Source organism: Mixophyes fleayi, chromosome 5, assembly GCF_038048845.1.
Source record: "Mixophyes fleayi isolate aMixFle1 chromosome 5, aMixFle1.hap1, whole genome shotgun sequence".
NCBI classification, from domain to species: Eukaryota; Metazoa; Chordata; class Amphibia; order Anura; family Limnodynastidae; genus Mixophyes; species Mixophyes fleayi.
The window spans coordinates 115675113-115697367 of NC_134406.1; the positions used below are offsets into that span (position 1 = coordinate 115675113).

Consider the following 22255-nt stretch of genomic DNA (forward strand, 5'->3'; position numbering starts at 1 on the left):
CTCCCAAACTGATTTGCCTGCTTGGTGGTTCCGGAGCGTAGTTGGTGAGATTGCCTCTTACACACACCTTTCCGATATTGTGGACTTCACAGTGTGTAGTGAGAATCTCCTACAGCGATCGTGTACAAGACACGGAGCCTTAAAAGAATATTGCATTAGATTAAAGCTGGTTAAAAAGCCTGTATTAGCGTGTACATTCAGTATATAGCACTAGATCCCAGAGTCACATATAACGCGTTTCATTGCAACAAGCACAGCAACAAATCGTCCACATATTGAATTAGAACAGACCCATTGTGGGGTTGAAAGGATTGCAGACAGTCATGTAAGGCTTGGGAGAAAATACTGGGGCTGTCAATGAACCCCTGGGGTAGTCTGGTCCATGTGTATTGCACTCCCCGGTAGGAGAATGCAAAAAGGTATTGGCAGTCAGGGTGAAGAGGGACTGAGAAGAAAGCAGAACATAGATCAATGACAGTAAAGTGAGTAGCAGACGGTGGAATCTGCATGAGGATGACAGCTGGATTCGGCACTACGGGGAATTGGCTCTCAACGACTTTATTAATTCCCCTTAAGTCCTGGACTAATCTACAGCCCCTCTCCCCACTCTTCTTCACAGGGAAAATGGGACTATTTGCTGTACTGGCTGTACAAATTAAAATCCCTTGTTGTAACAGCCTCTCAATAACAGGATATACCCCTAGTTCCACCTCTGGTTTTAATGGGTACTGAGGGATTTTTGGAGCTATCCTACCACTTTTTAGATTGACCATGACAGGGGCTACGTTTGCCATCAGTCCAGTGTCCTGTCCATCTCTGGTCCATAATGAACCTGGTATTTCCAGCAACATCCCCTTTACTTGAGATGGACTGTGTTCTATAACAGTAGAGTGTAACATTAACCTTTGAGGGGTGTCGAATATGTCCTGTACCTCATGAGCGACCTTCTCGGGTATATCTAGGAACACACCATCTGAACTACAGTATATGACACATCCCATTTTACATAGCAAATCTCTCCCTAGCAAGTTAGTAGTAGCCGGTGCAGCCAAGAGAAACGAATGCTTAGTATGCAGAGGCCCGATAGTAACTTCAGCGGGTTTAGTTAGAGGATAATGTAACACTTTTCCCGTTACCCCATAGCTGGAATAGTTTTACTGGTCACCTGTAGATTGAAAGGAGAGGTTATCACAGATCGGGCCGCCCCTGTATCTACAAGAAAGGTTTGTTTCCTACCAGCTATTTCAACTATCATTGTTGGTTCTTCACTCTGACTCTCAGGTAACCTCACTGGCTGTAGATTACAGGTATGACCTGACCCCTAGCACTGACTATTGCTTTCCCACGCAGCATTTGCTGCTATAACATGCGCAGGTAACTGTGTGTTCTCTTGCCTATGTGTGTTTCTCCGTGGAGGATACCTATATGATTCCCTATCCATATGTGTATCCTGTCTTGCTTTTTTACAATCTCTTGCGAAATGGCCTTCTTCGTTACACCTGAAACATCTGATCACTTTAAGTTTCTTGTTATATGGGTTGTATGCTGGTGGTCGTGTATGCATCCCCTCTAGAGCCTGTATACTTACCGTCATTAACCTATCACTTTTCTCTTCCTTCTTCCTAAAAAGGTTTTTGTCATGCTCCACAGCAGACTCCCTGAGAGAATCTACTGTGATGCCTCTCCAATTAGGTAATGTGGTTTGTACTCTCGTCTTTAAATTTTCTCTAAGTCCATCCATTAATACTCCTACAGCTACCTCTCTGTGATGTGGGTCCTCACCTATGTTGGATATCCCAGTAAACTGTGTTATCGCTGCTATAGCTCTAGTAAAGTAATCTGAGGCTGTTTCACTATCCTTTTGTTTTATGGTGAAAATCTTACTCCAATTTACTACTACTGGAAAATAGATGGCTAAATGTTTGACAGTTTGTTCTATATTTTCTTGGTTAATCTCATCAGTCAAGGTGTCATCTTTATCCAACACACAATCTTTAATAAATTTTTGTATGTCAGTATGGGGAGGAAGACACGCCCTCAACACTACACGCCAATCCTTATCGGTTGGTTTGTGTGCATTTCCTCAGTCTTTAACAAATTTCTGACACTTTGCCAACTATTTTCTAGGATCTGGGAATTCAGTCATAATGGAACGTAATTCTGATCTAGTCCAGGGACAATGCATTGTAACATTTCTTAAAGGAACTACACCATCCTTATCCGGTTTCCCATTGGGAACTGATATTGTGCGGACTGGGTATGCACCCACTGGTTTCAGAAGTCACTACCGGATCTGCTGTTTCAAGATTTAGAACGCTATCACTCCTAGTGATCATACTACTCTCACCTATCTCAGCCATTGCTCCTTTCCCATACTTACGCTGAACCTCTAGCATATTAACAGCATGAGCAATGGCCGAAATCACAGTGGGTTCATCTTCATCTTCTGATACACTTGTTTTAAACTGGCTTAGAACAGGATATAATTTAGCAATTTTCCTTTTTTCAGTTTTGATAACGGCTGTACTTATCGCTCCCGCCACATAAGGTGGCGGGGGCGCGCTTGCGCTGCGTTCGTCGCGCTTCTCAACGGCTACTTCCGCCGTGCGCGTGCTTTTCGCCACGCCTACTTCCGCTGTGCATTCGCTGCTCTGCCACGTGTTACCTTCCATTTGCCACAATTTTAAATAATCATTATTTCTATTTCTCTTTTTCGTTGACTTAATCAACCATACTTTATCTTTTACAGTATTTAGTACCTCTGCATTAAAACTTCCTATTGTTGGGAAAGGCCTATCACAATCTTTGGTCATCTTGACCCACGTGTCGCAATACACAGTTGCGTATGCACCATATTTCTTACACATGAGAAATCTCGCTGAACCAATAGGACCTTCCTTAGGCAGTACACTGGCCACCTCTAGCGTATGCGTAGCACCCATGTTGAACAACACCAATCTACACGGAACACAGACACACCACAATGCTCTGTTCCTTCTGGCCAACAATACTCTTCTCTGTGGAACACAGATACACCGCAATGCTCTGTTCTTTCCACCCAACAATTTCAACCCTGTTGCTATAATCACTGCTAGAGATCTCCAATGCCCTTGTGAACGTATTTCCAAATAGCCTCGTCCACTCGCTTTCTCTTGTTCCGAACAAGAATCCCTAACACAGAAATAGTTCCTCGATAGCCCGGCTATCTCAAATTCCTGTTGAGTTTATTATCGCTGGGAGCACAAGTTGATAAAATCAACCTGCTTTTCCAGTGTAATTCCTCCTAGCTGCTTCACCAATTCGCACTAACGGTGCGGTTAGATCGCACTGCCTACCAATACTAATTATTAGCAAACCTTGCGATCTATTGATAGCGCTTTGCGAAAACCCGGTTTTCGCATTCGGTATACCTGCCCTGTATACCGTCCTTCAGTTGGGCAATCCGCCTCGTCAGACAGCAACTGAGCACAATGAATAGTAAACAGTGTATCTACGTTACAAAATCACACACTATACACCTTTTCTGCGCAGAAAATCAAAAGTTCCCAACAACAGTAATAATGTCTCAGAGGTTTTCACAAGTAGTTATACTATGCACATATAATAACTATCAAGACGATTGTTTAACCACGTGGCAAATATACCGGAAGTTCGCGTACACACAGCAGGAAATACACATACGCTAAGCAATGCAATACAGTTAAAACGCACAATGACAGTAAAAAGAAAGTTTTCTCTTTTGTCCCTAGGTTCTAGTTAGCGTGCCCTAGACAATGCAAAACGGACATTCGGTTTCACAACACAGAGTAAAATTCAGGTTTTGAACACATTGCGTTCTTACCCGTTTATGACGCGTCTCCACCCTTTGTTGAGGAACCGAAATCCGTTGGTCTAGAGTATCATCGGCAACGAAACCTCCAAAGCTCACGAGCCCCCAAATCGTTATGTGCATATTGTCGCTAACCAATAACGATTGTCGAACCTCGATTTGTGTTTCCAACGCACAAAGATTTATTCGCAAATAGTAGAATATGTTCAAGCGCAGTGATAATAAATACAGCCGTTACTTATCGCAGGCGCTCTGGATCCAGTGTGCAGTCATTCAATCCTGAAGTCTGGGGACAAGATGTCTGAACACTAGATGTGAAGCTGCTGCTTATATGCACACAGAAATACAGTAATACAATGAAGATGGTATAGCTTGCTTCTATTGGTCCAGGTCTCAGGAAGGTCCAAGGGGTTGTCAATCATTGGCTAGTTCATCCTAAGGAATCCAAAGGAGGAGGTCATCTCTCCAGGGGGTATGCTTTGCTCTTCCCGCCAAGATTCCTTAGTCTTAAGTAGTTCATAATTTCCTATCATTCATAACTTGCGTATGCACTCTGCGATTCCTTCGCAGAGTGAACCAAACAGTAAGAAATGTTAAGAGGTTTATTATGATACCACTCATGATATGATTCCTTCAACCTGTTCCGTATATTTCACTAATATGCATATAACTTTAATATAAAACATAAATACTACTATATTTCAACATAAATGACTATGTGTTGCAACTACCATTAGTGTGTACTATTTTATAAGTATGCATGTTTGTGCGAATGTATGGTAAAAGACCAAAATGCTGTTGCTGCCACGTGTAGTAGCTGCATACGCCCTTTCACGCCGTAGCGTGCCCTTTGTTATGTGCGTTTTGTCGCTAACCAATAACGATTGTCGAACCTCGAGTTGTCTTTCAAAAGCACAAAGATTTATTCGCAAATAGTAGAATAAATATGCTCAAGCGAAGTAATAGTAAATACAGCCGTTACTTATCGCAGGCGCTCTGGATCCAGTGCAGTCATTCAATCCTGAAGTCTGGGGACAAGATGTCTGCATGCTGGATCACAAGCTGCTGCTTATATACACAATCAAATACAGTAATACAATGAAGATGGTATAGCTTGCATCTATTGGTCCAGGTCTCAGGAATGTCCAAGGGGTTGTCAATCATTGGCTGGTTCATCCTAAGGAATCCAAAGGAGGGGGTCATCTCTGCAGGGGGTATGCTCTGCTCTTCCCGCCAAGATTCCTTAGTCTTAAGTAGTTCATAATTCCCTATCATTCATAACTTGTGTATGCACTCTGCGATTCCCTCGCAGAGTGAACCAAACAGTAGGATATGTAACAAGGTTCATTATGATACCACTCATGATGTTATTCCTTCAACCCGTTCGGTGTATTTCACTAATATATATGTAACTATGATATAATATATAACTACTACTATATTTCGACATAACTGACTATGTGTTGCAACTACCATTAATGTGTACTATTTTATAAGTATGCATGTTTGTGCGAATGTATGGTAAAAGACCAATTACTGTTGCTGCCACGTGTAGTTGATGCGTACGCCCTTTCACGCCGTAGCGTGCCCTTGTACGTCGATGCGTACCATACGCATCTTTTCAGACAAAGACAACCAAGTTTGCTAGACTGTAATTGAAATGACTTTATCCAATTTGCTGACTTCGACAGCTTGTACGCAGTAGCGTACCGTACGCATCTTTTCAGACAAAGACAACCAAGTTTGCTCGACTTTAATTGAAATGACTTTATCCAATTTGCTGACTTCGACAGGAGGTATATTAGCGGTCAGATCAATGGTATAACAGTTCTCACCACCGCGAACTACACCGATATCCCCCACTCTGTCGGGTCTCACAGTCCTAAAAGTTAAAACCAACGCGTTTCGACTTGCATAAAAAGTCTTTTTACCTCCTATTTTTGGTACGGGGATATTTGTCATTGTTTTTACCCTCATTGTTTTTAATAAAGGGTAATTTGCTAGATATGTTCTTTTGATATCTTTTCGGGGGAGCTGCTCCGTGAGAACGAATGGTGATGATGAGAAACAATCCATCCAAAACTTGAGAGCGTGATTATTATTGTTTCTGAGTAAGCATACACCCGAAAGGGAGGAGGCACGAATCAGGGTGTTGTTTAATATATCAACTCACAGGACATTATCTGGAAGATATTTTTATATGTTGTCTGTAGATATTTATCATACGGATTGCACTATCACTTCCGCTTTCTTGGGTACGCAAATACTGTATGTTTCAGATCGTTGCTGAGGTCATGATATACATCTGTCCACTAACAGTCTCACAGAAGCAGGTGTGAGAGACATATTATCTGTCTGGATTATCCCACCAACTACGTCCTCCTTCCATATATACATATCCGAGTTATTTTTAGTATCAGGATATATGTTTTCCCAAATATGGATTTACATGCAATGCAAAGTTAACAATATATACATTACTCTGTTATATGCTAAAACTTGCATTATCTGAGCTACTTGCATTATCTGAGATGCAGCCACACCAGAAAGGAAGTCATCAGCCCCCTGTTGCGCATACAGGCAAAACAAACGTGCTGGCCACTGAGATGAATATGACGAATTAGCATGAGTTTACCTGTCTCTAGCCAGTTTCAAAAACACATCCCCTCCACTCTATTGCTAACTTGGGAATTCCCAAAGAAAAGTTACAACCCCAAACAAGACATTTCCATACAATAGACATCCCAATGTAACAGGATAATAGGTGCACTTGCAATTATATACATTGGTGCCTGCACCACTAATTGAAATACATTTGTACAAAAAATTATTTCTACATGATCCTGCCACAAATACGTTATTTAGCAGTGATCCAGCCACAGCCTACCTCAGAGAAACCCCCAGGGGGATTAAGGAGAGGGCACACCTCCAACAGTAACTGATCTGCTGATTTCTCCAGATGTCAAGAAATCAATGAACCAGGACACTGTGGCAACAGGGATCACAATCAAATGCAAATCATCGGTTTCCCCTTTTCTGCTATAACAGCCTCCGAATTTCTGGGTAGGCTTTCCACTAAACTTTCGAACATGGCTGCAGGGATTCGCATCCGTTCAGCCATAAGAGCATTAGTAAGATTAAACACTGATGTTGGGCAATAAGAGCTGGCTCCCAGTTGGCATTCCAATTCCTCCCAATGATATTCGATAGGGTTGAGGTCAGGGCTCTATGCAGGCCAGTCAAGCTCTTGCACAAAAACCCGGGAAAGCATTAGCAGGGGTGAAAAATGAAAAAATGCATTATTATTAAAGCTTTTTTTCCTATTTTTTTCTTTTTAAACTTAACATATTTTTTGTAGAATCTGGAACTGGAACCCCTAAGTAAGGGTTTTCAGTTCCAGTTTGCATGCCCGAGCAAGCACAAGCATGTGTACAGGGTTCGAGGACTGGCTTGGCAAGCAGTAAGAGTCTTACCCCTGCCAGCAAGAATCAGAATTTAAATAAATTGCAACTTACAAAATTTTCTATTTATGCAATACTCAGCAATAGAAAATCCATACTTGCCTATTTTTGGCAAGTTGTATCCGGGAGAGGGGCGTGTTTGGGCGGGGTGCGACCAAATGCGTCATTTTGCCCTCCCTCCCTCCTGACAAATATGCCATTTTGTCGCAGGGGTCTGGGCCAAAATGACGCAAATCACCGCAAATCGCGTCATTTTAGCCCTGCAATTGCGGGAGATTTACCAGCTCTCCCAGAAGTCCGTGAGACTGACCCGGATATTCCGAGAGAGTTGACAAGTATGAAAAAATCTAGTCATCAGGGAACTCTTAATAAATAGGCCCCATTGTGTGCTATTTTTCATATAATTAATGGACCTGGTAAATTGACTAAAAGGCAACTAGGCACAGCACGGTTCACGTACCGTGCCAATACACGTCACTGCAGCCCCCTCTGCAGAAAACTTTATTAGAACAAACTGTGAAACGGACATAATTGCATATAACAGTATCACAGTACAGCGACTACAATCCAGGACTACAAACCCGACGTCTGGGCGGTAGCATACGTTCTTCTGAGACACGCACTACTTTGTAAGAATGTTAGGTCATGTGACCTTTACTTCGCCCGCACCCACCAACAAGGGGATGCGCTTTTCCTGTGTGCTGTGTGTTTTATCTGCACACATCGCATCAACGCGCTATTTACTGTGAATGTAGAGTCAGGTAATTATAATGTGATCTGTTAGCATTAAGATATATGCGATATCTGTAGTTCACATGTTGCTGGGGTGAACTTAGGTGTCTCCCCGTCTTGTTGCGTAAATGGTTTTTCCCTCAGTCTTCCATGACAGTAGGGCGGGGCAACGACTACGAAGGGGGCGTGTGCATTACAGACAAATATGTGGTGGGGACTTCTAATCGGTAAGTGGGCACACTCATGTGAGTGAGATAGTCTGGTGTGCGTTTGGTAGTGTACAGGTAGACCGGCTTTTCTCGTACAAGTAATGGGTTTGGAAAGTACGCTGAGCATGGCCTCCTATATTGAGCACTCACCTTCCTCCTATTATATCAGCATAATGATAGTTTAGGGAAGAAACTTTGTGTTTCAGTGAAGAGTGCCTTTTTTAGCTGAATATCAAATTCCCGACATAGGTGCAGTGTCCGGTGCGTCGGGAACCCACTTGAATGTAGTAGTTTGATTGCAAAATGGTGGTGTTTACAGCAATTCAGGTGTGAACAGCTTTGGTAATTTACATGACTTTCATTTGTTTAAAAGTTAAATACAAAATTCACCTTTGCCTGGATTTCAATAAATTAAATATTCATTATATTAATGACTGGCGGTCAGGTGCTGCACCTGATGTTGTGTCCTTCCCCCATTGTCATCTGTAGTCTAGCAGAGCTTTCCTGCTGGAAATGGGTTGTTTGGGTTGGTTTTTGGCTAATCAATACCACAATTTACTCCATTAGAGGAGAGAAATAAAATAGTGGTTGCTGATATATTGTGCACTCATCAATACCAAATTCATATAAAACTTAATGACCTTTATTCAAGAACATTAAAATAATCTTACAAATTCAAACATAGAAGTAAAATTTAAAAAACATGAAATAATTTGTGTGAGAAGATATAATATTGTGAATAAAGAAGTGATTGATGCAGAGGCTAGCTGTACCTAATGTATTTATTGAACTTCAGGGTACTATCATGTGGGAAATATCAGAAACTATGCAAACCTAGTTCTTGGTGTATAACTATAAGACCTTGTGTGTCTGACCTATTCTCATTATTGTCAAGTCAACCAATGACTGTCTTAGGCCTAATCCCAGTACTTCATATCAATGGTTATACCCCTTTGAATGTTCATAAAAATAATCTCTTCAACATGGTGCATGACCTTTGAATACAGGATTCGTGTTTGTATATCAACTCGGGTTGTGTAACCTACACAATAAGAGCAAGTGTCTAGTAGTAGAAAAGAATGTTAACTGTTTGAATAGTGCTAAGCTATATTTGGATGTTAAAATCCCTGCTTATGTTGCTCGGCACATATTCCACATATTAAATCAAATATTAAATAATGGTAAGAAATTTGTTTTTATATATATATTTATATATATATATATATATATATATATATATATATATATACACATATACACATATACACATACACACATACAAGTTAACCCGTGCATGATACTCATGCATTCTAGTCAAATCAAGCTACTTAAGGTTTTAAAAAGGTTCTTGTCATGAATTTGGGCCTAGCCCAGGCCTCCTCAGGGGAAGAGCGTTACTTCCCGACGCAAGCGCCCTTTTTTAACGTGGTTTTGTCCACATGTCACCACCTCATCATTTTTCTCCATCACCTCATCCTTCATCTTCATCGCCACATCCTTCATCAAGCTACTTAAGGTGTTAAAAACTCCCCACTGTCACCCCTGGCAACCACCAACCACTCCCAACTGTCACTTCTCCTTCAAGAAATATATAGGTCAGTGTATAACTCTGCCCAGCAGGTGGCGCTGCAGCTTGGTTTTTTTTTCCCCTCACACGCCACTAGGCATTTATATAGTAGAAATGTACACACACACAAATATTCTTTAAGTTTTCCCTATTGTATGACCAGTGTAGCGCACAGGTTAAATCATCTTGCACTGTTTCACCGATCTGATTATGAAATGTAGCACTCTATTTGTTTAGCTGAAAAATCGCTAATGCCTCTAATTATATATATTTGGATAGCCTAGTTTATATGGTACATGATTTGCGTTTATGATCTTGTAAGGTTATATCAAGTATTTGATATATATTTATAATGCTTCTCCTTTTATACAGTGTTTAAGGTTCATTGGTCAATTGACCCATTATGTTTAGTTAATTGATTGGTTGCTGGTATACTTTTAAACTCTGCTCTCCTGCTCACTCTGTTTGGTTTGTGATCAAGCTGTAACAAAACGGCCTTTTGCACTGTTCTGGACTTAAGGATGGTCAACAAGTTTGTCTGTGTTAGACACTTTTGCATGGAGTCTGTGAATTATGTCCTTTCATTTACATCCATCAGCAAAGGGGATTTTTGTCACATCCGTAGAAATTCAGGATGCCTATTTTCACATCCCTGTTGCTCTTCATCACGGAAAATTCCTCATGTTCTGGATCATAGGCAACACTTTCAGGACACCTGCCTGCACTTTGGTCTGGCAGCATCCCGAGAACTTTTACCAAAATGCTGGTTACAGTGTTTGCAAAACTCAGAAAATGAGGATTCCTGATATGACCCTATTTGGATGACATTCTTGTGGTTGAGGAGTTTCGGAACACAGTGCCCTTTGCTGAACAGTTCAAGTGATAACTTTTCTGCAAGAATATGGCTGAATTGTAAACAAGACAAAAAGTGTTCTCATCTTATTACAACCAATATAATTTCTGGGGGTTCAGATAAATAACATACAGAGCAAGGTATCTCTGTCAGAAGAATGGAGGATGAGGATTCCGTCCCTGGCACATCAACTACAGGATGTACTTCGGTTATTGGGAATGCTTTTCACAATAGGGGTCATCCCCTGGGCAATATGGCACATGCAGAATCTCCAACTGGAAACACTGGCCCAATGGGATCACATTCAAATTTCTCTGAATCATACTATCAGACTGTCAATAACCACCAAAAAGTCATTCTGTTGATGGCAAAGTAAAAGGCACTAGTTGTCTCTTTTAGTAACGGAGTGGATAATACAACGGATGTTATGGCAACCAGTGCGGCATAAACTTATAGAACTTTAGTAAAATAGGTCTTCACCTTCTAGCAGTCACCTTTCATGCAGAGACTGGTTATGCTCACAGGTACTCCGATGCCCCCAGGACTTATGCTCAGTGTAGTACAAGTTTATGCTCACACGGTGGCGCACAGGTACAGGACGTAATAAATGGAGTGGAGACAGGCCAGAGATCTGCGGCCTGGACAGAGCACCGGTGAAGATGTCAGATACCAGCAGGGTCAGGGTCACAAGCAATGGTTCGGAGTCCGGGTACGGGCAGAAAGTCAGGGCAATGGTTCAGAATCCAGGAACAGGCAGAGGTCATAGACGGAGAAAGCAGTCTGAGGTTTAACACCAACACAGCACAGAAGCTGGCAGCAATACTAAGAACAGAACACTATAATCGGCAGTGAGGCTCAGTCCTCACTGCCTTAAATGCAAGAAGTAGCCAATCAGGGCTTAGCCCTGAAATCACCCCCAGGCACTAGATCATTAATTGCTGGCCGAATTAATTAGCCCACAGGCTGTGGGGGATTCCTGCGCACACGTCTGGCTGCCCTGTGTTGCCGGTGCGTGCATACCTGAGTGAACGGTGTCCGGCTGTTGCCATAGCAATGGTCGGCCATGTGGACCGGAAGTGACGTCCCGGTTGTGAAGGAGACGGCCAGGATGCCTGAAAGAGGAAGTATGGAGTCGCGGCGGTGCCCGCGGCCGCCGGGGCTCCTCACAACAGATTCATGTAATGCAGGCTGGGGAGTTCACTTTCGGACACAAATAGCACAAGGAGCATGGATGCAAAGAAAGTAAAAAGTTAACGTAAATGTCTTAGAAATGAGGGCAGTCTGGAAGTTGGCCTAGCATTTTCAATGGCAAGGGAAGTACTTCAGAATATTTTCAAACAACAGGACTGTGGTAGCGTTCATAAATTGCCAGGGAGGTTCCATAAACAGAATCATGATGGTGGAAGTAACAAAGATCATGCTTTGGGCAGAATAACGTTTGTAGTCTTTCTCTGCATTGCATGTAGCAGGCAAGCAGAACATAATATCAGTATCAGATTACCTTAGTCGAAGACAAGTTCACCCAGTGGAGTGGACTCTGCATCAGGAAGTGTTCCAGCTACTAATAGAAAAATGTGGGCTTCCTCAAATGAACATTATGGCAACAAACCAGAATGCCAAAGTACCTAGTGTCACTGAGTTAGGGTCAGAGGACTCACGTGACATTGCCTCCCAAGAGGCGTGGAGTCTAATGGTGAGGGAGGTGTTCGCCAGGGACTCCTGCAAGGCAGTTTGGATTTAGCTGCTCCCAGACTGCAGGTCGCGGCCCTCTTAGGGGGTGATGAGCGAGGCTGTATTGAGAACAAAGATAATAACTGAGGATGCCACAGATGAGGAGTAGCTCAATGACGGGAAGACTAAGAGGCAATTTCCCAGGGCAATGGTAGAGCCCATGTACTGAGGACAAGGACCAGCAGGCAAGTATGCAAGTTATACTGGAGACTGGTAGCGATGATCTGCAGGTAGATGTGCTGGAGACTCAGGGAACAGGTAGCAATAATCTGCAGAGCGTTACCACAGAATAGTGGAGTAGACACAGAGTCTGTGATGATCTGCAGATAGATGTGCTGGGGACTTCATAGAACAAGTAGCAAATCTTTTGACCCAGAAATCCAGGGAGAGGGAGAATAGATGCTTTTACTTTTCCATGGATGTTTTGCCTAAGTTATATCTTTCCTCTGTTTCCACTCAATACTCGTAGTCTAAAAAAACCTCCTAAATAGAGAAGTCACCAGTAATAACAATTCTTCTGTTTCGGTTATGTGGTCCTTGGTTTACAGCAGGGTTGTCCAACCCGCGGCCCAGCCCGTCTGTGAATGTGGCCCAGAAGGAGTTTTGGTTGTGGCAAGGGGGCAGCACTGTTAATGGGAAAAAAAAATCCTGCAAAAAAATGAAAAGAAAATACTTACCTTGCGGTCACGCGGTCACATCAGCTGGCGCTCCGGCTCCCTCCCTGGTCTCCTCCTCCGTGCGGTGCGCGCAGTGAATGTCGGGCGTGATGACATCCATTGCGGAGCGCAGCACAGAGGAGACACCTGCGCGAGAAGAACAATCAGCAGCACAGAATTGGAGAAGAGAAGAGGACAGGAGAACAAGCCGATTAAAAGGTAAGTTAAGGGGGATTTTTTTTATTATTTCAAGGGACGCTGACCAGTGAATAAAAGTCACCTGGTCCTGGAGCATCATGGACCTTATCTCCCTGCTACATACTTCTACTTGTAATACTAATGGGACATTATATATTTTTCTCTTTGGCCCATTATAAGTTGTTATCCCTTAACTAACATAGTGGTGTAATTAGCAAAACAGGTCACAATTTGGGGTCACAGTGATGTATGTCAGGTACCGCAGGCCTGGTCAGGGCACCCTGATATACAATGCCTGGCATAAATGCACTTTATTGATATTGCATCGATACAATACAAAAAGTGATTATAGTATAATAACTAGAGAGGATTTTTTGAACAGGGCGATTGAAAGGTAAGTATAGGGGGATTTGAAAAAAAAGTGAGATATATATATATATATATATATATAATCACTTTTTTTCTCGTATATATATATGTTAACTATGTTTTCTATGGTTTTTTGGATGATCAGCTATCGTTATTGTTAGTGTATCTTATGTGCGGCCCAAACCAACTCGTCATCTTCCAATGTGGCCCAGGGAAGCTAAAAGGTTGGACACCCCTGGCTTACAGTATCCTGAGAGATATTAAAGGAATAACCATGGCCTCTACCTCTTTGGCCAGATCTTCTGCGTCATGCCTGGGGATTTGTCTCTACCTGGACTGGGTTGTGTCTCTGGAGCTGTACTGCTGGCTACTTGAACAAAGCTGGGTAACCTGATAATGTTTCTTTGCATGAGAGGAAACGAACAGGTGCAGGTGGTGGTTGCTGAGAGTTCAGGAGGCTAGTGAATATGAATGGCACTGTAGAGTGGCAAGACATCAGGAATAGCAATATGGGGATCAGATTACGCAGAGGTGACCAGGTTGGAACGGGATGGAACCGGAATTCAGACTGCAGTGTCTGAGCAGGAATAAGTGATAAGACTGCAGACTGCTGGAAGCCAGGTTGGCACCTGAAATATCAACATTGCACTGGCAACAGGTAAGTGCACCAGGAAATCCTTTATACTAACTGTGGTATCTGATTGGAGACTGCAGTCAGCTGGGCTGAAGCAGCACTCTGGCTGAGATAGATCAGGCGACCTAGATTCGAGATGGCTGCAGCCAGGAACTGGATTTGGAGAGAACCCTGGAGTGGAGACTGCTATCCCCTGATTGGAAGCTGCAGTCAGCTGAGCTGAAGCAGTACCCTGATTAGCTGAAGGAGAGCAGGTGATTGAATCCAAGATGGCAGCATGTATGTACTGGTTTTGGAGGGATCTCTAGAGTGTAGACAGACTGAGCAGCATCCTGCAGAGAGATCTGAGTCCAGCAGAACCTGCGGACTGCAGGGACAGCTTAGAAAGACAGCAAAGGGGTAAGTATCAGGACCTGAGGCCCCGATGCGTGAGATTTTGCACCAAGGACCAATTCTTCAGCCAGATATACTTCGGCTAGTTTTAATTGCATGGAGATTAGGCAGGAGTGTCAGAGCAAATAATCAACAAATGTTTATAAGGAAGAAAGAAGAACTTGGTAATCTGCTGCAGAGTTTGGAAGAGGTTTATCACATGGTGTGAGTTTAAATTCAATCCAACTGCAGTAACTATTCCATAGAGTCTTGACTTTTTTTTTAGGACAGATTCAGCAAAGGCCTTGCCTTACTCAAGCTACAAGTATCCGCAGTCAGTATTCATTTAGGTATTGTGACTGGATCACTTATAAGTAACTTATGGTATAAATGTATGTAGAGGATATAGCACAGGGCACTTATTTATATAATTGCACATGCACTTATTTTTGAGATTGTGTATATTTTTGTGTAGGAAATATTTATTTCTGAGACCAGGGGAGAAAATTTGGTTTTTTTTCTGTTTTAACCCTGCTAGAGGAAATGCATTATTTCTGATGTATATGTCTGATACATTTAGCCTTTGTTTCGAAAGTCTTCTGTATATCTTGGTGTAAGGAAATGCCTTGTTTGGGGTTTTCAACTTTTCTTGGGGAATCCTTTTCTTTGGAGGAAATGTGTATATTGCAACTGTTGGAAGAAAGCACCCATGCTAATCTCATGTTAATTAGACCTTTTGATGTGAGTGTCCAATACCCCTTAAGGGAAAGGAAGGGGTAACTAGACTTGCTGTCAGATGTCCACCGTGTCCAAAATAAGAAGCAGGAAATCACAGCAAGGTTTTAGGATATCACAGATAAGTGCAAATATTGCTAGCTTTGCATTGCATGTAAATCCATGTTTGGGTAAACAAATTGCATTCTGATTCTAAAAATAACTTGTGAGGCTGTGTCTAAAACTGTATAAAAAGAGAGCCCTTGTACACTGAAATGTATCATTCTGATGTTCAATCTGACCTAACCATTGATACCTTTAATCAGTGGAACTGTCCTTGTCAGGGCACCTGAGCAAAATAAAACATCACTCTCTGCTTCAAGACCATGCTTGACAACTTCTTCGATATTGCTGTAGTCATGTGGCCTACAGATAAGACCCTAAATCTAATCCGTCCTCCGGCTGTTCTAAAGTTTGGACCCAGCTCCTAGTACCACCACGCTACCCCCTAGCCAACAGCTCTTGTCGGTGTGATAGGCCAGGGGGAATCCATCTACAGCACCCTGATCCATAGTAAACGGTCAGGGGTGCCAACCCAAGTGTACCAGCACAGGAGTACTGTCACTCACCGGACTGTGAGTGCCACTTCCCGTGTATTCAGGAACCGTGGCCGTCCGCCATCCTGAGGGTCTGCGCATGTGCAGCCCTTTCAAACCTTCAGTACCTGTTGCTTTTTATTGATTGGATGATCAGGCAACCCTCCCTATTTAAACCACCTGTGATCATTACCTGGTTGCCTGACCTTGGAGTCTCATTCCCCATGAGCCTCTGAAGGTGTTCCTGTGTTCCTCGTGTATTCAGCTCCTGCTGATTCCTGTTCACTTCAACTCTCCTGGGTTATCGTGTCAGCGCTCCGCTGCCTCCACCTCTACTACTGGATACCAGACAGCCTCAACTCTCCCGTGTTCTTCATGTTTCCAGTTCCACTTACTACTGCTTTCTGAGTATTGCTTCGTTCATTCTGGATTACCTGCCGTGCGCTGCACCAACCTGATTACCGCTTCCACCCTCCAGTGGTCTCTCCTCCTGCCGGCCTTCAGCCGTTCAGGTATCCCTGCACGTCTCTCTGACAGCCTGCTCTCCTGAACCGCGGTATGCATACTTTCCATTGACTTTGCTTGTGTATTGCATATCCATCTGGACTGAGTTGTGTTCTCCTCCGGAGCCTCCTATCCACTGAAGCTATTGTTACCATTGACTTTGTTTCCTATTGCCTGGATAGTTATTGTGACTTTGTATACTTTAGCAGTGCTTGTCAGTTATCGTTGTATTGTGGATATCATCGTGGGATCAAGTTCTGTGTGCCCCGTGGTATTGTAAATATCATCGTGGGATCAAGTTCTGTGTGCCCCGTGTATACTCTGCTTTACATTCATCTCCTCGTGCCCCTCCTCACATATATATAGCAGTGGTACAACTTGCTGACGCAGACCACTGACTCCTGTTCCCTGTGACACCAGTTTCAAGTATCCTCTCACATAAGCAGTGGTACAACTTCCTATACGCAGACCACTGACTTCCCTGTTACCTACCTTCACCTGGACTCCATTCCTTCACCTAGACAGCGGTACAACTTGCTATACGCAGACCGATGACTCTCACTACCTCCTCGCTACTCCTGGACATTCCACCTCACTATAGCAGTGGTACAACTTGCTATACGCAGACCACTGACTTTCCTCACGTTCCCTTGTCCATCTGGTTCCTCGTGTACATTCATCTACTCATTACCAGTTGCTGTTAGTCATAGACTTTCCTCGAGCATTCTCTCACCATCCTCTGTTTCTCCTGTTCCGTTGTCACCCTGCTACCAGAGAACCATATTACCAACTATATTACTCTGGTAAGTCCATCATCTGGTGATATCCTGGGCAAAGACTCCTAGTGCCCGTGACAAGTACACTAGCAGCGACAGTTACCCAGAAGAAACGTGGTTCTGGATGCCATAAAGAAGTCCAGTGGTGGCAGCAGGCTCCTCCAACTTTGACAGGAGGGGCATATTTGGAATAACGAAAGGGAACGGTGGCAAAATAAGCCCAGCCGGTTCCCAGCAACAACAGACAGGATGGCATAGGCGGTCCATTCTGTCGCAGGTGCCAAATTAGCTTAAGAGGTATTGACTATTCAATTCTTCCAAGCAGTGAAGTGGATTCTTCCCTCTATTAGGCATTTATGGCTCTGTGGAACTTCAGTATAGTTCTCAACAGTCTGAGATGGATGACACTAAATGTGATGTTTCTAGTGGCGGTTACCTCTGCTTGCGGAGTTGGAGAATTACAAGCATTATGGTGAAAGGAATCATTTTCTGACCATCTACGCAGATAAAGTAATACTTAGAGCTAATCCAGACTTTCTGCCAAAAGTAGTATCTACATTCCACATTAGTCCGGTTACCATAATTTGTCCACAACATATTGGTGAAAAGGAAAAAAAAGCTGCACACATTAGACTTGGTTAGCGCAATTTCAATATATTTATCCAGGATGGAATGCTTTGCAAGCATGGGGCAACTTTTTGTGGTTCCTTCAGGACCTTAGAAAGGATGTGCCCCTTCTACATTCTATTTCCAGAGCAGATAAATAGCTATACAGGTATTCAAGAGTAATGGGTGTAGAATGCCAGAGATACTGAAAGCCCACTCAATGCAAGCAGTGGCAGGAACGACTTAGGTGCCAGAGCTTTGCATCTATTCATACCTTCGCTAGTCATGATCATCTGGATGTTTTATCATCTATGGACTCTCATTTTGGGAGACGTGTTAGCCATGCAGCCACTGTATAAATTCTTGATTATGCAGCATAAATAGCTGATCTGTTCTTTTGTAGTCCTCCCTACTGTGATGCTTGGGTACATCCCATTGCGATTGCTGCCATGGAGGATTGAAGAGGCGAAATGGCAAATTATAGTTACCATTCCTTTCCCTTGAAATACTGCATGGCAGCACAGTTTCCCACCCATATCTGATATTGTTTATATTTTCAGAAACAGCTTGGGAATTTACTCAAAGATGTAGGGAAAGAGGATTAGCGGCATTATATACTGTCTGGGGGAAACAGTAATTTGCTTTCTTTCTTTCTTTTTTTTTTTTTTTTAATTATTACATGTCAAGAAAAAAAAGGTAACGGAAAGACTGCTGTAACATATAACTGCTACACAGGGCAGTTTACTCACCCAATAAAGTGAGTGTTTTTTACTGAATCAGTGCTAAAAGCATAGTAACTAATTGGACATTTGCTTTCATTGTGTAATCTGCCCTAAACAGATAGAAGCTAAATAGGAATTTGTTACTAAGGTTTCAGTGCAGAAATGGACGTTTGAGCAATTTTAGTAAACAACCCTTTACTGACTCAAGAAGAAACAGTATGATCACTAATACATTATTTTTTGAGTTACAGAATCTATTAATTTAAAGCAAATCAGACTGGGTGTCCTCTTTAAAGTAGGAATTTAGGTAATTTGTTGTACAGGCTTAAGGGTATATTTACTAAACTGCTGGTTTGAAAAAGTGGAGATGTTGGGTATAACAACAAATCAGATTCTAGTTAACATTTATTTAGTACATACTACAAAATGACAGATATAATCTGGTTGCTATAGGCAACATCTCCACTTTTTCAAACCCACATTTTTTAGTCTTTTAGTTAAGTGAATTTTCAACATTCTTTCTATAAAGACAATCATTGTATTTCTCAACGCTGGAGAAAAGGAATTAGGTGTTCCATGCTTTAGAGCCTGTCATGTGATTTGACATGAGCCACAGTTATCAATTACATACTACCTTCTATATTTGGAAAGTTAAGGCTTTGTACTTCTTATTATAATCATTTTGGACTGATTGCCTTTAATTCATGGATGTAAAACAACTTGTTTATGATGCACTTGTAAGTGTTTAAATCTGAAGCAGTCATCTCAATAAGAAAAACAAATATTTACTGCAAATACAAACTTTTTTAAGTCTATTTCCTATGTGTAGAACAATAAACATTTGGCACTCCACAAGTGCTTCATATAAAACTAGCATTATGTACTTCGAGAGGCGTTCCTGTGTCAGTTCAGTACATTAAGGGTGTGCAGGCACAAGTTGATGATGTCCTTTGAGAGGCATGCTCTTTTGACTTAAACGTATCTTTAGATACGTTATGTAGCAGGCATATATGTGAGTGTCCATAAGTTGGGTGCAAGTTTATGAATTGATGTATTGCACATTTGCTCCAGGTGCATTTATGTTCTATTTTTCAGGTTGCACTTATCTTTACATGTGTCTAAGACAGTAGTAGAAGCATAAACAGGCACATTATTGCTCACGCAAATGAAGCATCTTTACATTCACTTTTAAATTGGCTTCTTCATGTATTGATTTAATTATTCCGTTTTAAAAGAAGTGTAGCCAGCTACCATTGAATATTGCCTTCTAAAGCTTTGTTAAAATGTTTTTCTTTTTTTTTTTACATTTAGAGTCTATTAAAAATGTCGCATTTTATTTTCTTACAACCTTGAATCAAAATTGATGTATTCAGGTATTTTTGAAACTGATCAGCACAAAATACTATGTAATATTAAATAAAAAAAAAATCTAAAACTTTTTTTTAATACAAATAGAAACAGTCAATAATTTATTTACCCTCCTTGTGTTAATACTTAATAGAAGCACCTTTAGCTGCAGTAAAATCTGTGTCGTTTTGATAGTGGCTCACTTCCTCTGCGTCTCGGCTGTCATAGCAACAGCAGGGCCATCACTTCTCCCTCTCTAGTCTCTGCAACCTCTTTCTGAACAGCTTCCTCCCCAGTACCATGAATTCCGAGAAGTGTTTTCTAAAAAAGCGACTCACTCTCTGCCTCCACATCCAGATTTCGATTGTGCCATCAAGTTAATTCCATGTTCCAAATTGCCTAAGGAAGGTTGTATTCGCTCTCTGGTCCCAAAACCAAAGCCATGCAGGAATATGTGTAGAAATATTTGGCAAAAGGCTTTATTAGGCCTTCAAAGTCTCCAATGGGAGCTGGATGCTTCTCTTTTTCCAAGAAAGATGGCGGGCTATGTCCTTGTATCCATTTCAGAGGCCTTAACAAAATTACTATAAAGAACACTTCCACTTCCCCTCATCTCAGTCCTGTTCGATCAACTGAAAGGTGCTACTATCTTCACCAAAATTGAATCTTCGCGGTGCATATAATCTCATCCGCATCAGGGAGGGCGATGAGTAGAAAACGGTTTTCAACACCCATTCTGGTCACTGCGAGTATTTGGTCATGCCATTCGGCCTTTGTAATCCGCCTGCTGTCTTTCAAGACCTTATTAATTAAGTTCTTCAGGATTTCCTTCATTAGTTCATTGTGGTCTATTTGGATGACATATTAATATACTCCCACTCCTTGCCACAACACCGACGTCATGTCCAGCAGGATCTCCACAAGTTGTGAGACCATACCATATTATACCATCTTCTGTTGTTCAAACTGGGTTGGCCCAAGACTTGGGTATAACTTTTCGCAGATTTCAAAAATTGACTCCTTCAGAAACACCTGCAAATCGCTTGTTTGTACTAGTCCACCTTAGGAAGGCTGTTCTCGCTGAAGTTCATGAAATTAAGACCGCCGGACATCCCTTTATCTTTAAGACCACAGAGACACTCGCACTCCGTTTGGCAGTCCACCATGTCTTCGGATGGTAAAGACATTTTTCTGTCCTGTGAAACTCGTCCCCAGGAACCGACCATTGGGGCAGCTCATGCCGCTGTCTCCCCCTACCAGACCTTGGACACAATTATCTATGGATTTTATTGTGGATCTTCCCTGTTCGGCAGGGCATAACACTATATGGGTAGTGGTGGACCGACTTAGCAAAATGTAAATTTTTTTTTTGCTTCCAAGTGCACAAAGTCTAGCATCACTTTTGATCCACCACATCTTCCGGCTCCACGACCTTCCTTCAGATATTGTCTCTAATCGCGGCTCTCAGTTTGTTCCCCAATTCTAGAAGTCTTTTTGTGCACTCCTCGGAACCCACATCAGCCTTTCATCAGCCAACCTTCCACAATCCAATGGGCAAATGGAAAGGGTTACTCAATCCCTGGTACAGTTTTTATGCTTGTACACCTCTGAATTACATGACAACTGGTCAACTCTACTACCATTAGCAGAGTTTGCATACAATAACTCATGTCATTCTTCCACTTGTAATTCTCTGTGCTACTGTAACCTAGGTTTTTATCCTAGATACAGCTCTTTAGCCTCTCTCAACTCTTCTGGTCTCCCAGTCATGCGTTCTATGGCTTCTAGTCTTAGAAGCATTTGGAGGAAAATTCACTCTGCGTTGAGGCAGGCCTAGTTTCATTCTAAAATGTTTGCGGATCAACACTGCAGAATTGGCACCTTCAAAGTAGGTCAGAAGGTCTGGCTTTCCACTTGCAACATTAGGCTCAGACAACCCTGTAAAAAACTTGGGCCTAGGTTCATAGGACCTTTTTCCATTAACAAGCAAATTAAACCTGTGGCCTTCAGGCTGAAGCTTCCTCGCTCTTTGAAAGTTCTAAAAATGTTTTATTGTTCTTTTCTCAAACCTTTTGTCTATTCTAGCAGGTTTAAACGTCATCAATCTCAGAGATCTCGCTCAGTGTGGAAGGGCATCGGGAATTTTTGATTGAAAAAATTCTGGACTCCAAGAGGGTCCAAGGACAAATCCACTTCCTGATCCAGTGGAAGGGTCATGGCCCAGAAGAACGGTCTTGGGTTCCACAATGCGTCTACACGCTGATAAACTTGTCAAAAATTTCTTCAAGCAATTTCCTAAGAAACCAGAATGTTGGGGTTCCTTAACCCCTCCTCAAGGGGGGTACTCTAACGAGCTGCGGCGATCCAAGGCTCGCTTCC

At 42.3% G+C, this 22255-nt stretch overlaps 1 protein-coding gene across 5 annotated transcripts in view; it reads left to right on the plus strand.

The window, feature by feature from the left end:
* Positions 1–7896: 7896 nt before the first annotated feature.
* CCDC127 (coiled-coil domain containing 127) overlaps positions 7897–22255 on the plus strand; it is a 68206-nt gene continuing 53847 nt past the window's right edge. Inside the window, exon 1 of one of the 5 annotated variants that reach the window (XM_075212743.1) lies at positions 7897–7919. The gene's annotated coding sequence lies outside the window, so the exon portion shown is untranslated. The other 4 variants (XM_075212744.1, XM_075212740.1, XM_075212738.1 and 1 more) reach the window with 4 other exon arrangements.